General features: G+C 37.9%; 1 protein-coding gene and 1 long non-coding RNA gene across 7 annotated transcripts in view; one reads left to right on the forward strand and one right to left on the reverse strand.

Moving 5' to 3' along the window:
* LOC125913569 (uncharacterized) overlaps nt 1-12,909 on the forward strand; it is a 106,612-nt gene extending 93,703 nt beyond the window's left edge. The window contains exon 2 of the long non-coding RNA XR_007455049.1: nt 12,758-12,909. This is a non-coding gene — a long non-coding RNA (uncharacterized LOC125913569). The remainder of the gene's footprint in view (nt 1-12,757) is intronic.
* Nucleotides 1-20,000, reverse strand: part of ZMYM4 (zinc finger MYM-type containing 4) — a 145,359-nt gene that overhangs the window by 108,790 nt on the left and 16,569 nt on the right. Inside the window, exon 2 of one of the 6 annotated variants that reach the window (XM_049618721.1) lies at nt 3,397-3,458. The exons of the other annotated variants lie outside the window; for them this stretch is intronic. The gene's annotated coding sequence lies outside the window, so the exon portion shown is untranslated. The remainder of the gene's footprint in view (nt 1-3,396; nt 3,459-20,000) is intronic. 6 annotated transcript variants of the gene reach the window in all.

Raw genomic sequence — 20,000 nt, forward strand, 5'->3', positions numbered from 1 at the left:
TTCATGAGTTCGAGTCCCCCGTTGGGCTCTGTGCTGACAGCTCAGAGCCTGGAGCCTGTTTCAGATTCTGTGTCTCCCTCTCTCTCTCACCTTCCCCCGTTCATACTCTGTCTCTCTCTGTCTCAAAAATAAAATAAAATGCAAGGATGGTTCAACATATGAAAACGAATCAACAGGGGCATGTGAGTAGCTCACAGTTGGTTAAGTGTCTGACTCTTGATTTTGGTTCACAGTTGTGAGATCCAGCCCCATGTAGGATTCTGCACTGAATGTGCAGCCTGATTAAAATTTTCTCTCTCAAAAAAAAAAAAAAAAAAAAAAAAAAAAAAACAATTTTCTCTCTCCCCCTCGGTCCCCTCCCCTGCTCACGTGCACACAGGTGTGCTCTCTCACTCAGAAACAGATAAATAATGTACACTTAAAAAGGGGTAAAATGGAGCACCTGGCTAGCTCAGTTGCATACAACTCTTGATCTCGGGGTCATGAGTTCAAGCCCCACGTTGGGTGGTATTTATTTACTTAAATAAAACTTAAGAAAAAAAACAGGTAAGATGGTAAATTTTACGTTATGCGTACTCTACCACTATTTTATTTTTTAAAAAGCCAAAATAAAGAATTTTCCAGATGTACAAAAGCTGGAAGAATTCATCATCAGCATATCGACCTAACAAGAAGTTATTAAAGGTATTTGAAGAAAAAAAAAAATGACACCACATGGAAATCAGGGACTACCCAAAGAAATGAAGGGTACTAGAAATGTAAATATCTGACATTACCAATTATAAATATATTGCCTCTCAACTCCAAATCCACTCCTCTCTGCCCTGCTTTAGAATAATGAGGCTGGTACCTGTAAACATTTCTTCTCTGCCAGCTGGCAAAATGTTATAACTTTTCAGCAGATGGCACTCGAGGAAGACTCCAGACAGAAGTAGGTTCTCTTCCAATTAGTGTGCTCTAACCTGCTGGTTCCAGTGGAGAACAATGGCATGCAAAACACCCAACAGCCCTCTCCCCAAGCTCCAACTTCCCATCAAGTCTCAGCGACACCTATACAACCCCACGGGTGGTTTCCCAGCAAGTTTTGTCAGCACCCTGCACTGACAGCTGTGCAGCAAGTTTCTGCAGCACTCTTATGGGGCAAACACTTCCCAAAGAATTATGCCATGTTCCAGCTGGCTTCTTAGATTGAGAAAGGGGCTTCCTAGTAACTTTTCTCAGTCCCCCAAAAGGGGGTTTCTTGCTTGATAATGAAAATTTGCAGCACTTCACACTTCTCCAGCATCCAGTGTAACACACCCTTTCCAACAAGATCTGAAAGTCTCAGCCTTCAAACTGGAAAATTCGGCATCTTCCAGATTTGTTCCATCCATCCTTGCTACCATGCCCCAGCCCTAGAGGTAGTGGTTGCTCATTCTATTGTGTATACTTTACAGTTCTCTTTGCCCTCTAGGGTTAATTCTCTGTTACTGGTTAATAATTTTTTTTTTTTTTTTTGGTTAGTAATTCTTTATATTAAACTTCCCTGTTCAAATTAATGTGTGGTTTCTGAGTTGGTACTGCAATGGTCACAGTAAACATACCTACAAAGATGGGATTTGAAGATTGGCTTGGTTGTGCCCTCTGCCTCAAACAGGAAATAGGATGCTAATAACCCCCAGTATGCAGTGGCATCACAGTTAATCAAGCTATCAACTGTGGTTGACTGTGATGAGGTGCCAACAGAAGCAAGTGCCTTAGGACCCCAAATGGCTATTGTACTGAAATGTTAAGGCAGTACAGATGACTACAAGGTCTGCTATATGAGATGGATTCTCTAAATGCTCTTGAACAGGTACACAAAAAATAAGTTCAAGTCCGTTAACTGTCAGATTAAATCACAGTCTGAAAAACAGTACTGTCATGACAGTATTAAAGAAATCTCAGGGGCGCCTAATTGGCTCAGTCGTTTGAGCATCTGACTTTGACTCAGGTCATGATCTCGAGATTAGTGACTTTGAGCCCCACATCAGGCCCTCTACTATCAACACTGAGCCTGCTTTGGATCCTCTGTCTCCTTCTCTCTCTGCTCCTCCCCTGCTCACACGCATGTGCATGCTCTCTCTCTCAAAAATATACATTTAAAAAATCTCAACACCTCTTTATTCTTATAACCTCAGATTCATATTGCTAAAAATCAGGGGCGCCTGGGTGGCTTGGTCGGTTAAGCGTCCGACTTCGGCTAAGGTCATGATCTCACGGTCCATGAGTTCAAGCCCCGCGTCAGGCTCTGTGCTGACAGCTCAGAGCCTAGAGCCTGTTTCAGATTCTGTGTCTCCCTCTCTCTGTGACCTCCCCCGTTCATGCTCTGTCTCTGTCTCAAAAATAAATAAACGTTAAAAAAAAAAATTAAAAAATAAATAAATAAATAAATAAATAAATAAAAATTTAAAAAAATCAAATGCAAAATTTGATTCTGCAAGTAGCTGAATTATAACAGGTGAATTCATAGTCTAAGTTTCTCATGGAACCCTGAAACTTAGACATGTGGTCGAATCAGAATGAAAAAAAACAACTTCACACCTCCAGTGGCACTAACTTACTCTTCTGTATATAAAGAGAGCAGCTTTCCTTTGCTGAAAATCCTGTGATATTGTTACGTTCTGCAAATGACTTGGAGAAGGATGCTCATTCTCCTCAAGACCAACTACAACCAACCCTGTTGATACTACACCCATAACTAGGTTCAAATCTCAGCACGTTCTAGAGGAACAGATATACCTATGTATGACTCAAGAGAAAACAGCTTAAACACTAAAAAAATGCCAAAATTCTGTTAATATATAAAGGAAAAAACCTGAGGAACATGTGTGAAAATCGATGCTAAGGGTATTAGACCAAGGAGATTAGAATTCATCAATATGAGTGAGTTTACCACAGATTCTATGATAACTTGTGCAGTTGGAGATGGCTCTAATAGCCTACTTGTTGACTGAAATTTACACTCAACAATATAGCTGTAATCATTAAGGAAATGTAAATCAAAATTATTCTAACACTGCCAATGAATATTAAATGAGGTTTAATGAGGCTGAAATACTAGAGTTCCACTGGCATTATGTGGAAGAGAAAATCCAAAGGTTTAAGGAGACAGGAATATTGAAGTGGATTTATCCTCTGCAACCTACTACCCAACTACATACCCTGAAAAGGCCCAGAAGACACTATAATTAGTGAGGGAAGCACCACATACTTGAAAAGGCTGTGTGGCTGCTCTCTTTTATAAGTCAGGTACGACTTCAGGGAATGTCACCACTGAGATGAGCTCCCTGATCTCACTGAGGATGATGGGATCCCAAAGTAGCAGAGGCCAAGTGGCAGTACTTAACTCCAAAGATAAGGGCAGCGAGGACATACCGGTAATCAGAACGCTTTGGCCCGCAGGGATCTTTGGCAGTGGCTAATTGATCACGATGTTCCTAGGAATGAAATAGATGGGCAGTTTAATCTATATAACAGAAAAATGCTTAAATCTGGTGGCCAAAAACCGACTTGAATCATCATAGTGGAAGTCATGGGCATTTGCCCAGTTTCCAGACCTGGTCAATTCACAGACCCACAGCCTTTTGTAACTGAGGAGAGACTGGGTCCACCGGAGGAAAAGCTCTGCACCATTACAGCAAGGACACACCATAAATATTCCTCCAAAGCCTTCCTCAAAGGGACTACAGCCATTTAGTAGAGCAGTGGTTTTTAAGCAAGGGCAATGTTGCTTCCCAAATCTAGAAAATTTGGTGAAATCTGGAGGCATTTTTGGTTATTACAACTAGGGAGTTCTACTGACATCTAGTGGGTATAGGCCAGGGATGCTGTGAACCATCCAGCAATGTATACTATAACCCCTACAACAAAGAATTACCTGGTCTTTAAAACCTCTCCAAGATTTAGTTACCTCCCTGATCTCATCTCCTACTACTCACTACCTTACTCACCTGCCTTCAGCTACCACCACTTTGCTGTTCATAAAATATACACAGCATTCTCCTGCGTCACAGACTTTGGCTTTCTTGTTCCCTCTACCTGGAATGTTCTTCCTCTTAAGATACCCCCGTGGCTGGCTTTCTCATTTCCTTCAGATTTTGCTTAAATGCCTCTATCTAAAACTGCAATGCCACTTCCACAACAGCACAGTGTATACCTTTTCTGCTTTATGATTCTCTATAGAAGTGTCCCATTTTAAATGTTCTGCATTAATTGACTAATAGTTCTCTCTCCCATCAACAGAATATAAACTACGTAAGAGCAGAGATTTTCTCCATTTTATTCACTACTGTATCCTCATTCCTACAATGGTTCCTTGTGTGTAACAGACACTCAAACATTTGTTGAATGGAAGCATGAATGGTGACTGGATGGAAATTAGGGATGTAGAGCACTGAGGAATTCTAAGATGACTCCTAAAGTGGTTATCCGCTTTTATCTGCTGAGTACCCCATTCTTCTGAAAACAGTCACTTCTGATTGTCAGATATTTTGAACACTTTTTCCTTTTTAAAAATGTGACAAGTTTTTCAATGTAGTCAAATCAATTATTCTTTGAATTATCTTTTTTTTGGTTTATGTTTAAAAAGGCATTCCCCGTATCAAGATGTTGTATTTACCTATATTTTCTTTACCTTTATTTTCTTATATCCATATATTCAATCCCTCTAGAATTTGTTTTGGTATCTGGAGGAAAAGAGCTAACTTTATCTTTTGCCCAAATGACCAGAAAACTATCCAAACACAGTTTAAAGAATAACTTACAACTATATTCTTATACACAGAAATGAATCTCTTTATTTGTAATAATTCGAGCATACCTATGGCAGTATTATATTCAAAATCCTATAAAACAAGGTACCCACTTCCTCTACTCCTCCACTCCCCCAATACTCTTCTAATTCAAAACTGTTTTGGCTATCTTTCACCTACTTATAATTCCTAGTGAAGTTCATCACTGTTTTCTCAAATTCTACCCTCCTTACCATGAAAAAGAAAAACAAAATCCTGTTGGGACACCGATATAATAATATTAATTTTATGAGACATATATTTTGATTATATTGGATTTTCCCATCCAGGAATATGGTATATCACTTATTTTTTTCAAGAGCCATCAAAGCATAATGGTTACAGATTCTCTGGAGTTTGCAGTGACACAGCCTGAATGGGTTCCAATCCCATCATTCCTTAACCTAGCATCTAAATTACCCTGACAAGGCATTTTACCTCTCTGTTACCCTCAAACATAACACTGTATTATAAGGTCACTTTGAGAATTAAATGAATTAAGTGTTTAAAACAATGTTCATAAAGATTACTTGTGTTGTGACCATTATTATTTTTTTATTACCATGTCCTTAGGTAAACTCTTGTCATTTTAAGTCTCATACTTTTTAGGTTTATCCCAAGGAATTTAATTTTTTATTGCTTTTTGAATCACTTTTTTAAAATATTTTCCAACTACTTACAGTCAAAGTTACTAAGTTTCATGGGATTTTTAAAAATATTTTAATGTTGTAACTAGACATTTTACAATTCCCTGTTACAACTCTAATACACTTTCTCTTTTCCTCCAGATTGCTTTCACTTTTGAATTTTTACTTCTTAGCCCTAAAATATTTTCTACTGATACTCTTGAGAATTCCAGGCAAATAAGTGTGTCATCAGAAAATAATCGTAATTTTGTTCTCCAACTTTCCAAGATTTATGCCTTTTTTCCCTCATCTAACTATATTGCCCTAGAACTTCCAGAACAGTCATAGCCATGGTAATAGCAGGCATCCTTCCTAAATCTCAAGGAATGACTGCTGGATTCTAACACATATGTTTTATTATGTGAAGGAAAGAACCCTCTATTTTTAGTTTTACAAAAAAGAGACTTTACTGCTAGGAAATGAATACTAAATATAAAAAGATCTTTAAAAAAAAAAAACCTTTTTAATGTTTGTTTATTTTTGAGAGAGAGAGACAGAGCACGAGCAGCAGAAGGACAGAAAGAGAGGGAGACAGAATCTGAAGCAGGCTCCAGGCTCTGAGCTGTCAGCACCAACTGAGGCACCGACTGCTTAACCAACTGAGGCGCCAAGGCGCCCCTAAAAAGGTCTCTTTTTTGTTTATTTATCTTGAGAGCGAGCTCATGTGTGCTCGAGCAGGGGAGGGGCAGAGGGAGTGGGGGGTAGGTAAGAATCCCAAGCAGGCTCCACGCTGTCAGTGCAGAGCCCAACGCAGGGCTCAATCTCATAAAGCATTAGACCATGACCTGAGCCAAAATCAAGAGCCAGATGCTTAACCAACTGAACCAACCCATGCACCCCTATATCAAGATCTTTATTAGCATCTTGGTATGAGACCTTTTCTATTCTGGTATATATTATTAAAAACATGGAAATGGACTATTCCTCAATGGTACAAAGAAAGATTAGAAACTGGGGGCGAGGGGGGCAGGGAATGACTGTTCTTTGACATTAACTGCCATTTCTTAAATGGTTACTGGCCTCTTCAGGTGTTCTATCTTTTGAATCAGTTTTGGCAACTTATTTCAGAAAATCTTTCATTTCATCTAAAGGATTATGTTAATTATATCTTAAAAAGTTTAGGGCACCTGGGTGGCTCAGTCAGTTAAGGAACCGGCTCATGATTTCAGCTCAGGTCATGATCTCACAGTTCATGAGTTTGAGCCCCACAGTGGACTCTGCACTAACAGTGCAGAGCCTGCTTGGGATTCTCTGTCTCTGCCCGTCCCACATGCTCTCTCTCTCTCAAAAAATAAACTTAAAAAAAAAAAGTTCAACATATTATCCCCAAACTATTTATGGTTACAGACTTTACTTCAACACTATTTGTTTTCTTTTCTTCAATTAGACTTGTCAGTAACTTGTTTATTGGTCACTTCACAAAGATTCTGATCCTTTTTCAGTCTATACATTTTCTACTTAATTCATTTTTTCTCACATATTATTTTTTTTGTCACATATTTTTGACTTTATTAATTCTTCCCTTGTGCTTTCCTCAGGTTTATTTCATTGTTCAAACATATACAACTAATACACACTTTTTTTTTTTTTTAACTAAAAGCATTTAATGCAAAATATTCTCTTTGGGGTATAGCTCTGCTTGTATCCCAAGATATGGTTTGCTCTCATTGTTACATTCTTTTGCTGTTATTATTCAGGTATAACTGACATACTCGTCATATTCTCAACTGTCTGTAACTGAAGTTAGCTTCAACTTGTTTAACCCAAGAAATGCTTAGAAGTTCTAAAATTTCCAAGTGGTAGGGCTGTGTGAATTATGTGTCAATTATGATTAAATTTTATAAATTTTCCATGAAAATGTTTGCATGAAAATGTAAAGATGGTTATGTTTTTCTCAAAGTGTACTAAGTTCAGTTGAACTTCAGTTCCTCTAAACTATTAAAATTTTTTATTTATATATGCCAATACAAAGGTTTTTGATACATAATGATTCATGGCAGTTATATCTTCAGTGTGAATTACAGCTTCTACAAAGTCAGAAAGTACTGATAGTTAATTACTTTTGCCATGAATAATTTTGTTTTAATATTAAAATTCGAATTTTTGCTGTATTTGCAACTTTGACACATTGGCATACTTTTATTTTTAACTTTTATTAGTTTTATTTCATTTTAATTTTTCTTATAAATAACCTAAATATCATATTCAATAGGAGAATCTTTGTCATTTAGCCTTTTTAAATGGTCCTCAAATGAATCTAATTAGGAACATGAAAAATACTTAAGACCCTACCTAAATACTTAGGACACTTCCTACATGGACAGAAACTTAAGATGGTACAACTTTAAAAAGTGGTCAAGTGTTAGGGGGCTTGGGTGGCTCAGTCGGTTAAGCGTCCGACTTCGGCTCAGGTCATGATCTCATGGTTCACAAGTTTGAACCCCAGGGCTGGGCTCTGAGCTGGAGCTGACAGCTCAGAGCCTGGAGCCTGCTTCGGATCCTGTGTCTCCCTCTCTCTCTGCTGCTCCCTTGCTTGCGTAAACACTCATGTACTCTCTCTCTCTCAAAAATAAACATTAAAAAAAAAATTTTTTTTTTTAAGTGGTCAAGTGTTACAGTCTCTTAATACCATTTCCCACTAAAAGGAACCAGACCTCCTGGAAGATATGGCTGATTTCAGGTCTGGAGTAGGGATTATACAGATGAGTCTGATTCATCTTGCACCAGAAAGCAAGGAAATTATCAAAGACTACGGCAGTCATGACAAAATGACAGAAGAGCTAATCTGAAGAGGCTTTTATCTACCAAAGATGGCATAATAGACTACAATTAATTATAAATAAATCTATTTATAGTAATTTACCATGATACTGCCTTTATTCCCCCTTACTTCAAAAAATAACTCTCACTGGTCATTTGTGAAGGCTGTATCACTTCATCAACTCATTCTTAAAAACAACAAAAGAATCCAGTATTTATCTTTTCTTCTTGTTTTGGGGCTTTTTTTATATATCTTGTCTTGTCTTTGTCTTATATTAATGATACTTTACGGTTACAAAGAAACCAAATGTTAGTTGATAAGGAAAAGTTCTTCTCTATAAAATAATCATAGCTAACAGACACTGGAGAAATAAAAGATTTAGGAAATCATCATTTTATAACCCCTAATGAAACGGTGAATCAAGAAATAATTATTGGGCGCCCGGTTGGCTCACTCAGTGGAGTGTGTGACTCTTGACCTCATAGTTGTGGGTTCAAGCCCTGCACTGGGTATAAAGATTACTTATGGAATAAAATCTTTTAAAAAAAGAATTAGTTAATGAATGTTAAAAACATTCAGGTAAAAACTGAAGGGGAACTTTTAAATATATGGTTTACGCTGACATCCCCTGAACTAAGATGAATGTGATGGTTCCACTAGCGGTGTCATACCAATAAAGAATTCTTTCCAAAAAAGACGAAAAAATTAGAGTGCGTGGCTGGCTCAGTCAGTGAAGTGTGCAACTCTTGATTTTGGGGTTGTGAGTTCAAGCCCCACACTGGGTGCAGAGACTACTTAAGTTAAAAAAAAAAAAAAATTTAAGACAAGAAAAAAAAATTTTGAATCTAAATCTAAACACACTTCTACCAGTTACAGGAAACATGAAGAACAGAGTAACATGTCCAATGACACCAGGATATAATCAACAAAGCCCAGAATGTGGGAAATGCTGCAGAACAAATCAGCTAGTGTCTTCTAAAAATAAACAGCAGTTTTTAAAATGGGGAGATTTACTGATTAAAAGAGGCTGCAGATACATAACACACAAACCTTATTTTATTTTAATTTTTTTTAATGTTTATTTATTTTTGATTGACAGATCATGAGCAGGGGAGGGACAGAAAGAGAGGGAGACACAGAATACAAATAGGCTCCCAGCTCTGAACTGTCAACACAGAGCTAGATGCAGGGTTTGAACCCATGAACCGTGAGATTATGACCTGAGCCGAAGTCAGAAGCCACCCAGGCATCCCCACAAACCTTATTTTAGCTACTGACTTTGTGAAACAAATAAGAAAGTTGTACAAATATCAGGTGACATTAAGGAAGCCTGTTGATTTTGTTCCATGTGATAATGTTATTTTGATTTTTTTTTTTTTTAAAAGAGACTGTGTATGTTAGAAATGTATACTTGTGTATTAAGAAGTAAAACAAGGGCCACCTGAGTGGCTCAGTCAGTTAAGCGCCTGACTCCTGGTTCCAGCTCAGGTCATGATCTCATGGCTCTTAAGATCAAGCCTGTGTTGGGGCTCTGCATGGACAGCACAGAGCCTGCTTGGGATTCTCTCTCTCTCTGCACCTCTCCTGGCTCACACTCTCTCTCTCTCTCTCTCTTTCTCTCAAAATAAACAAACTTAAAAAAAAAAGTGAAATGAAATATGTCTACAATTAGCATTAAAATGCTATAGAGACTGGCACAAAAACAGACACTCAGATCAATGGAATAGAGAACCCAGAAATGGACCCACAAACGTATGGCCAACTAATCTTTGACAAAGCAGGAAAGAAGAGCCAACGGAATAAAGACAGTCTCTTCAGCAAGTAGGGCTGGGAAAACTGGACAGCGGCATGCAGAAAAATGAACCTGGACCACTTTCTTACACCATACACAAAAATAAACTCAAAATGGATAAAAGACCTAAATGTAAGACAGGAAGCCATCAAAATCCTCGAGGAGAAAGCAGGCAAAAACCTCTTTGCCCTTGGCCGCAGCAACTTCTTACTCAACACGTCGCCGGAGGCAAGGGAAACAAAAGCAAAAATGAACTATTGGGACCTACCTCATCAAAATAAAAAGCTTCTACAAAGTAAAGGCAACAATCAGCAAAACTAAAAGGCAACCGACAGAATGGGAGAAGATATTTGCAAATGACATATCAGATAAAGGATTAGTATCCAAAATCTATAAAGAACTTCTCAAACTCAACACCCAAAAAACAAATAACCCAGTGAAGAAATGGGCAAAATACATGAACAGACACTTCTCCAAAGAAGACATCCAGATGGCCAACCGACACATGAAAAAATGCTCAACATCACTCATCATCAGGGAAATACAAATCAAAACCACAATGAGATACCACCTCACGCCTGTCAGAAAGGCTAACATTAACAACTCAGGCAACAACAGATGCTGGCGAGGATGCGGAGAGAGAGGATCTCTTTTGCACTGCTGGTGGGAATGCAAGCTGGTGCAGCCATTCTGGAAAACAGTATTGAGGTTCCTCAAAAAATTAAAAATAGAACTACCCTACAACCCAGCAATTGCACTACTAGGTATTTATCTAAGGGATACAGGTTTGTTGTTTCGAAGGGGTACATGCACACTTATGTTCATAGGAGCACTATCAACAATAACCAAAGTATGGAAACAGCCCAAATGTCCATCGATGGATGATGACTGGATAAAGAAGATGTGGTATATATACATATATATATACCACATACCATATACGTATATATACGTATAGTGCTGCATCTAGCATCAAAGGAAGATTTACTTTATTTGTTTAGTTGTCATTTGTTGGAAGAAAGTAACACAGGCCCCAAAATAATGAGTTATTTTTAGGGTCGTTAAATTATAAATTATATTAGGAAAAAAGCTTCTCGTTTAGTGTGAGGAGTACAACTCTGTATTTAAGATGTTTTTAACTCTGTATTTAAGATGTATTTAAGATGTATGTTAAGATGCAGCATACCATATACGTATATATACGTATATATACATATATACATATACACACACACACACACACAACAGAGTATTACTCAGCAATCAAAAAGAATGAAATCTTGCCATTTGCAACTACGTGGATGGTATTATGCTAAGCGAAATTAGAGAAAGACAAGTATCATGACACTCATATAAGGACTTTAAGACACAAAACAGATGAACAGAAAGGAAGGGAAACAAAAATAATAGAAAAAACAGGGAGGGTGACAAAACATAAGAGACTCTTAAATATGGAGAACAAACAGAGGGTTACTGGAGGGGTTGTAGGAGGGGGGATGGTCCAAATGGGTAAGGGGCATTAAGGCATCTACTCCTGAAATCACTGTTGCACTATATGCTAACTAACTTGAATGTAAATGAAAAAAAGAAAGAGACATAAAAAAAAAGATAAAATAAGATAAAAATAAAATGTTATAGGGAAAGACATGTGAGAGGAACGAATAAAACAGGCAGAAAGTTGATTACTGTTTAAAGAAGATGAATGACAAATACATGACCATTAGTCGAACTATTTGCTCAACATTTACATTTTAAAATGTCCATTATCAAAGGTTTTAAAAAAGTCGTGATCAACTAGAAACATCTTAAATACAGAGTTGTACTCCTCACACTAAACGAGAAGCTTTTTTCCTAATATAATTTATAATTTAACGACCCTAAAAATAACTCATTATTTTGGGGCCTGTGTTACTTTCTTCCAACAAATGACAACTAAACAAATAAAGTAAATCTTCCTTTGATGCTAGATGCAGCACTTTTTTTTCTTGTTCATAATTATTGAATACTGCTTCATTAAAATTAATTTTAGATGGAGCGCCTGGGTGGCTCAGTCGGTTGAGTGTCTGGCTTCAGCTCAGGTCATTATCTCACAGTTTGTGGGTTCAAGCCCCACCTGGGGCTCTATGCTGACAGTTCAGAGCCCGGAGCCTGCTTTGGACTCTGTGTCTCCCTCTCTCTCTGCTCCGCCCCTGCTTGCGCAGTCTCCTCTGTCTCTCAAAAATAAATAAATGTTAAAAAATATTTTTTTTTAATTAATTTTTCGGGCACCTGGGAGGCACAATCAGTTAACCGTCCAACTCTTGATCTTAGCTCAGGTCATAATTTCACAGTTTGTGGGTTCAAGCCCTGAATCAGGCACAGGGTTTGCTTGGGATTCTGTCTCTCCTCTCTGCCCCTCCCCCACTTGTGCATGTGCATGTGTGTGCACACATGCTCTCTCTCTCTCAAAATACATTAACTTTTTTAAAAAGATGTAAAAAAAATTAATTTTCCATATATAAAAACACAGGAAAATATTTACTTCTCTTTTATGTTAAGACATCAATGGGAATGCAAGCTGGTGCAACCACTTTGGAAAACAGTATGGAGGTTCCTCAATTAAAAATAATTAAAATTATATTTTAAATTTAAAATAATATTAAATTAAAAATAGAACTACCCTACGACCCAGCAATTGCACTACTAGGTATTTATCCAAGGAATACAGGTGTGCTGTTTCAAAGGGACACATGCACCCCAATGTTTATAGCAGCACTATCAACAAACAAAAGTATGGAAACAGCCCAAATGTCCATCGATGGATAAATGGATAAAGAAGATGTGGTGTATAAATATATATATATATACAATGAAGTATTACTGAGCGATCAAAAAGAATGAATTCTTGCCATTTGCAACTACGTGGATGGAACTGGAAGGTATTATGCTAAGTGAAATTAGTCATTCAGAGAAAGACAAAAATCGTATGACTTCACTCATATGAGGGCTTTAAGAGACAAAACAGATGAACATAAGGGAAGGGAAACAAAAATAATATAAAAACAGGGAGTGGGGGAAACACAAGAGGCTCAAAACTGGAGAACAAACTGAGGGTTACTGGAGGGGGTGTGGGATGGGGGAATGGGCTAAATGGGTGAGGGGCATTAAGGAATCTACTCCTGAAATCACTGTTGCACTATATACTAACTAATTTGGATGTAAATTTAAAAAAATAAAAAGTAAAATTTGAAAAAATAATAAAATAAATAAAATTAAATTAAATAAATAAAAAACATCAAACATGAAGAAAAACTGAAGGACAGTAAGTATGCATATTTTCTATAACTATCTTGAGAGAAATACTTCAACTGACATAAATTCTATGAACAATCCTATGACGATCATATTAAAAAGCAAGGAAGTTACTATGATATAACAGAATTCAAGATCAGAAAACATCATATTCAATTTCAGGGGAACAAAAAGGTTAAATGAAAAGAAAAATTGGAGCCAACGTTTACTTCTTTTTTTTTTTTAATTTTTTTTAACGTTTATTTATTTTTGAGACAGAAAGAGACAAAGCATGAACGGGGGAGGGTCAGAGAGAGGGAGACACAGAATCTGAAACAGGCTCCAGGCTCTGAGCAGTCAGCACAGAGCCCGACGCGGGGCTCGAATTCATGGACTGCGAGATCATTACCTGAGCCAAAGTCGGCCGCTTAACCGACTGAGCCACCCAGGCGCCCCCGTTTACTTCTTAAATAATTCAAGTGTTACATAGAAAGGAAAGCAAGAAAAAAGTAATGTTCACTCTCACTTCTAGGCAATGACTTCAAAGGTTTCCATGACATTATCCTTGGCTCCAGGTCCTTCCCCCTTTGCCTCTAGAAATTACCACCTAGTATATGCTAGTATTTCCTGTGCACTAACCCACTGAAACCCACTAAGAATTAGATTTATCTCTTTCTATTTTATCCTTAAGGAAACAAAAACCATGTTAGTGTTAATGACCAAGGTCAAATTCTGTGACGGTGGCTCCTACTCTGCAATACTCTACCTAATCTATTTCAGAAGGTCTGGGATAGATAAGGACTATACATTTGTGTATTACACAGGAGCAGGGATGGAATTCCCCCAGGGGATTCTGAAGCATATTGCTAATTAAAAACAAATACACCATGATATGTTTTCTCCTGGGTCCTCTGCTGTTATCTATCTGATTTCTACAAAATTAAGTTTGTGTCTGTGTATATGGGTATATTCACCAGCCTCAATCTCAATTTCTGCTGTTTGAAGAAAACAATGTTAAGAAAATGAAGATGAGTCATAGTCCAGGAGAAAATATTTGCAAAACACATATCTAAGGATCTGTATCCAAAATACATAAATAACTCAAAACACAATATGAGAAAACTTATATCACCCAGCAATCCCACTCCTAATTATTTACCCAAAGGATATAAAGACATGTTTACACAAAAACCTAGACACGAGAAATTGAGACTACTTTCTTCTGTTAGAAAGAAAATGTTACTGAAGACATTGTTCATTACTCAGTGTCTCCTACTGAAGATTCACATCTGTAACTACTTTTAGAATCAGTGTTAGAAAATGCTGTTTCTTCACAGTACAGTAATATTTGCTCTATGTGATATGGGACATATTTAACTAACTCTGATCAATAACAACATTAGAATTATCATATCTATATTTTCCTTTACCATGGTCCTTAATTCTTTTAATCTTCTTTTGTATATCTTTTTGTAAAACTACCCCAAATTCTTTGTGGAAACAGCTAAATCTGGACAAATACACATAAAGAAATTGTAACCAACATAATAAACTTTCTCCTTCTATTAATCCTTCTTGGAAATGAAGGGGGTTTTTTTCCCTTTTTTTTTTTTTTGTTTTTTTTTGTTTAAAGTTTTTATTTATTTAAGTAATCTCTATTTCCCACGTGAGGCTCAAATTCACAACCCTGAGATCAAGAGTAGCATGCTCTTCCAACTGAGCCAGCCAGGTACCCCTTTTATTTTCCTTTTGTATATGCTGTTTTAAAATTTTGGAAATAGTAAATTATTACAAGTAGTGCAGCTGACCTTTGAACAACATAGGTTTGAACTGCACAGATCCACTTATCCACTTTTATCAATAAATATGGTACAATACTGTGGATGTATTTTCTCTACCATATGATTTTGTTTTCTTTTTCTTTAAGTAGGTTCCATGCCCAGCATGGAGCCCAAGCCCAGCATGGAATCCAACACAGAGCTTGAACTCACAACCCTGAGATCAAGACCTGAGTTGAGATCAAGAATTGAACATTTAACCAACTGAGCCACCCAGGCACCCCTCTCTACCTTATGATATTTTTAAAAACATTTTCTTTTCTTGGGGCGCCTGGGTGGCTCGGTTGAGCATCCGACTTCGGCTCAGGTCATCATCTCACAGTTCGTGGGTTCCAACCCCACGTCGGGCTCTGTGCTGACAGCTCAGAGCCTGGAGCCTGTTTCGGATTCTGTGTCTCCCTCTCTCTCTGCCCCTCCCCTGTTCACGCTCTGTCTCTGTCTCAAGAATAAGTAAACATTTAAAAAAAAATTTTTTTTTCTTTTCTCTAGCTTACTTTATTAAGTGTGTAGTACATAATACATATAACATAAAAAATGTTAATCAACTGTTTATGTTATCAATAAGGCTTCCAGTTAAAATTGGGTATTAAGTTAATTAAGTTCTGGGGGAGTCAAAAGTTATAGGCAGAGGTGCTTGACTGGTTCAGTCAGCAAAACATATGATTCTTGATCTTGGGGCTGGGAGTTTGAGCCCCATTTTGGGTAAAGATATTATTTAATACTAGATAAAATTTTTAAATTTTTTTTAATGTTTACTTATTTTTGAGAGAGACCAGAGTGTGAGCAGGGGAGGGGCAGAGAGCGAGGGAGACACAGAATCCGAAGCAGGCTCCAGGCTCTGGGCTGTCAGCATAGAGCACGACGCAGGGCTCAAACTCACAAACCATGAGATCATGACCTGAGCCTAAATCGGAAGCTTAATCGACTGAATCACCCAAGTGTCTCTAAAATTTTTAAAAAGTTATAGGCAGATATGACCGGGGGGTTGGGGGACAATGCCCTTAACCCTCATGTTGTTCAAGGGCCAACCATACACACATATGGTAACGCTGAGCTTATAAATTAGAGTAAGAGACTAACAACAATAATAAAACGATTATAGCACTATACTGCAATAAAAGTTAATGTGGTCTCTCAAAATATCTCACAGTACTGTATTCACCCTTCTTGTGTTGACATGAGATGATAAAATGCCTATGTGATGAGATGAAAGGTGAATCTAGGCATTGTAACTTAGCGTTATACCACTGACCTTCCGACAATGCAACAGGAGGATCATCTACTTCCGGAAGGACCGTGGTTGACTGTGGGTAACTGAAACCACAGGAAAAAAACCACAGATTTTTTTTGGGGGGGGCGGGGGGACAGGGGGAAGATGGAGAGAATACTCTATTGGTTTATAATTCCCTCCTACTATACTCAACTTTTGATAGTCTTCTTTAAAAGTCATAACCTGAGGGGCACCTGGCTGGCTGATTCAGTAGAGTATGTAACTCTTAAACTCAGGGTTATAAATCTGAGCCCCATGCTGGGTGTAGAGATTGCTTAAAAAAAAAAGTCTTTAAAAGTCACAACCTGATCTCAGCTGTGCTGGGTGAAATTAAGCAAAGATTCTATCTCTACATCAGGCTTATAGGGCCAAGCAGGACCCCTACCAAGACTAGCATGACAGTAGCAGAGAAAATCAGAAAAAAAACTTTCCCGCGAAGGACAAGTACATTTCTAGAAGAGAGAGTCAGAGCTGTGAGGCAACCTGCCTCTTGCCACAGGAAGAGAATGTGAACAGTACCTACCTTGGGGAATTGAAATATTATTAAGGGAGCCAAATTGTTACCATATAGATGAAGAGATTTTCATTTCTGAAGATAAATCAGTCTCCATTGAATAAAATGAATGGGGGAAAGGAACAGTATAAAAGGGAGGGAAAAGAAGAGTGTTTAAAGGCAAGGAAAGTAAGAAGACAAAGCAAGCAAAATGAGTACCATAACCAGGCTGCTGGCAATAGAAATAAAGTTTTACAAATCATGTGTGAAGTTACCTCAATAAGACTCACCAGTTAAAATTGGACTGATAAGGGAAAGAGGAAAAAAATGAGCGGTTTCTAACCAGGGTGACTAGAAGAGGGTAACTAAGAGAATACAGAAAGAACAACAGGTAGGGAAGGAATGGGGCACTATTTGTGAGAGCAAGTACTTACAAGGGGAATAAAGAGTCCATTGTAGGCACACTAAATTAGCAGTATTTGTTAGCACAAGTCAAAGCATACATCTGAAAACACAGATTTTGAGTTTTAGACACACACACGCAAAAGAAGCAAAGAAGTACAAGGGAAAATCACATATGTATTTAATGGGTAGTGGTTAAAACTACTGTAGGTGATTACCCAAGAAAAACAGAGACCAAGGAAACACTTATTGGGCACGCAGAAAGAGTCAAAGATGACTGAAAAGAAACAATTCAAGAAAACAACCATGAGAATGCCACCTTATAAGTAAGGGAAAAGTTTCAAGGAGGAAATGGACAACAGAGTAAGATGTGTAAGAGATCAAGTAAGAAAAGCTCTGAAAAGCATCCATTAGACATGGTAATTCTTAGGTTATTTCAGTGATCTTGAAGAGAATTTCAGTGGAGAAACAGATGGAAAAGCCAGATGTGGGTTGAGGAGAAAATGTGAAAAACACAAGCAACAGAGTCTCAAAAAGACTCTAACTTCAAAAAGCTTATCTCAGTTCAGACTATAGTCTGAAATTACCATTTCCTACTGAAAAGGTACCAGGGCTTCCTGGGAGTTAATTCCAAATATGAGATAGTAACATATAGCATGAGCCTAGGTAGATCTTTTTGGCCAAAAAGGGAAGAAACTTTCAAGAACTACTGATGTTAAGTTAAAAGGATGCAGATAAGGGGCACCTGGGTGGCTCAGTAGGTTAAGCGTCGGCCCTTCAGCTCAGATCATGATTCTCACAGTCTGTGAGTTCAAGCCCCACGTTGGGCTCCATGCTGTCACTGTGGAGCCTGCTTGGGTTTCTCTGTCTCCCTCTCTCTCTGCCCCTGCCCACTCACACTCTCTCTCTCAAAATAAATACATTAAAAAAAAAAAAAAAGACATATGTCTAAGTATTTTATTTTTCTTCTTTTCAATGCTAATATAAGTGAAATAATATCCTTGATTTCCTTTCAGGATTATTCACTGACAGGGTGAAGAAACACAACTGATTTTTGGGTGATTTTTTTTATTCTGAACTCTGCTGAACTTATTACCTCTCACAGGGTTTGGGATTTTTTTGGTGGATTTGTAAGGGTTTCCTATATGAACAATTGTATCATCTGTAAATAAGAGATAGTTTTACCTTTCTTTCCAATTTGGATGCCTTTTCTTTCTTGTCTGACTGCTCTGGCTAGAACTTCAAATACACTGATTAGAAGTACCAAAGAGGGCATCCTTATCTTATTCCTGATCTTAGGAGAAAGCCTTACAGTCTTTCACCATCAAATATGATGTTAGCTATGGTTTTTCATATATAGCTTTCATTATATTGAGGAAGTTCCCTTCTATTCCTAACTTATTAAGTGCTTTTATAATGAAAGTCTGATGGAGTTTTTCAAATTTTTTTTCTCCACCAACTGAGATATGTAAGTTTTTTTCTTTCATTCTATTAATATGGTGTATTACACTGATACTTAGAAAAAATTTAACCAAAGAAGTACAAGACTTGTACACTGAGGAGACTTGCACAAAACACTGTTGAAAGAAATTTTAAAGGATGGGGGCACCTGGTTGGCTCAGTCAATAGAACATACAACTCTTGATCTTGGAGCTGTTGAGTTAGAGCCCCACATTGGGGATAGAGTTTACTTAATAAAAAAAGTTTTTAAAGGACAAAGATAAAAGGAAAAACATTGCATTCACTGATTGGAAGACTTAATAGTAGGATGACAATACTACCCTAGAGATTTACAAATTCAATTCAATCCCAACCCAAATCCCAGTGGCATTTTTTGTAGAAATGGTAAAAAATTTGGAGCACCTGGGTGGCTCAATCAGTTAAGCATCCGACTTCAGCTCAGGTAATGATCTCACAGTCTGTGAGTTCAAGCCCCGCGTTGGGCTCTGTGCTGACAGAGCCTAGAGCCTGGAGCCTGCTTTGGATTCTGAGTCTGTCTGTCTGTCTGTCTGTCTCTCTCTCTCTCTCCTCCCCCACTCACACTTGGTCTCTCTCTCAAAAATAAATAAACATTTAAAAAAATTTAAGAAAGAGGGGTGACTGGGTGGCTCAGTCAGATGAGCATCCAACTTCGGCTCAGGTCACAATCTCATAGTTGGCAGGTTCAAGCACCGTGTCGGGTTCTGTGCTGACAGCTCAGAGCCTGGAGCCTGCTTTGGATTCTGTGTCTCCCTCTCTCTCTGCCCCTCCCATGCTTGTACTCTGTTTCTCTCTCTCAAAAATAAACATTTAAAAAAAAATTAAGAAATAGGAAAAGACTCCTAAATTTCATATGGAATTTTAAGGGATGCCAAATAGCCAAAAACAATCTTTTGTTTGTTTGTTTGTTTGTTTGTTTACCTGGGCGGGAGGGGGAGGGTGGGAAGCAGAGAGAGAGGGAGAGAATCCCAAGCAGACTCCAAGCTGTCAGCACAGAACCCAACATGGGGCTCGAACTCATAAACCGCAAGATCATTATCTGAGCCAAAATCAAGAATTGGGACACTTAACCAACTGAGCCACACAGGTGCCCCAAAACAATCTTGAAAAGTAAAAACAGGGGCGCCTGGGTGGCTCAGTCGGTTGAGCAGCCGACTTGAGCTCAGGTCATGATCTTGCGGTCCGTGAGTTCAAGCCC

This window comes from Panthera uncia (assembly GCF_023721935.1).
Source record: "Panthera uncia isolate 11264 chromosome C1 unlocalized genomic scaffold, Puncia_PCG_1.0 HiC_scaffold_4, whole genome shotgun sequence".
In the NCBI taxonomy this organism is placed as follows: domain Eukaryota; kingdom Metazoa; phylum Chordata; class Mammalia; order Carnivora; family Felidae; genus Panthera; species Panthera uncia.